Source organism: Arachis ipaensis, chromosome B03, assembly GCF_000816755.2.
Source record: "Arachis ipaensis cultivar K30076 chromosome B03, Araip1.1, whole genome shotgun sequence".
Taxonomy (NCBI): Eukaryota; Viridiplantae; Streptophyta; class Magnoliopsida; order Fabales; family Fabaceae; genus Arachis; species Arachis ipaensis.
In genome coordinates, this window is record NC_029787.2 from 99,542,855 (window position 1) to 99,543,488 (window position 634).

The following is a 634-nucleotide window of genomic DNA, read 5'->3' on the forward strand; positions in this document are numbered from 1 at the left end:
GGATTGTTTGAGTTTTCGGCAAGCTTTTGGTCCGGTAACATAGTGCCAAGTTTGATCCGGCAACAACACCAAGTTTTTGGCGCCGTTGCCAGGGATTGTTTGAGTTTGGACAACTGACGGTTCATCTTGTTGCTCATATTAGGTAATTTTCTTTTTGTTGTCTTTTCAAAAATTTTTCAAAAATATTTCAAAATTTTCTCACCTGTTTTAAAAAAAAAAAATTATTCAAAATTTTTAAAGAATGAATTCTAGTGTTTCATGAAGCATGTGAAGCCTGGCTGGCTGTAAAGCCATGTCTAAATTCATTTGGACTGAGGCTTGCAATTTGTTATCAAGAGCAAGCTAGTTGTTGTTAATCCACCTGCTGTTGTTCCTGATTTACATGCTAAAGCTTGGCTGGCCATTGGCCATGTCTAGTGTTTTGGACCGGAGCTTTCATTGAAAGCTTGGCTGGCTAGTGAGCCATGTCTAATTCTTGGACTGAAGCTTTAGACTAAGAATGCAAGATTCCTGGAATTCATATTAAAAATTTTGGAATCCTTATTTTCTTTTTTCAATTAATTTTCAAAAAATCCAAAAAAATTAGAAAATCATAAAAATCAAAAATATTTTCTGTTTCTTGTTTGAGTCTTGA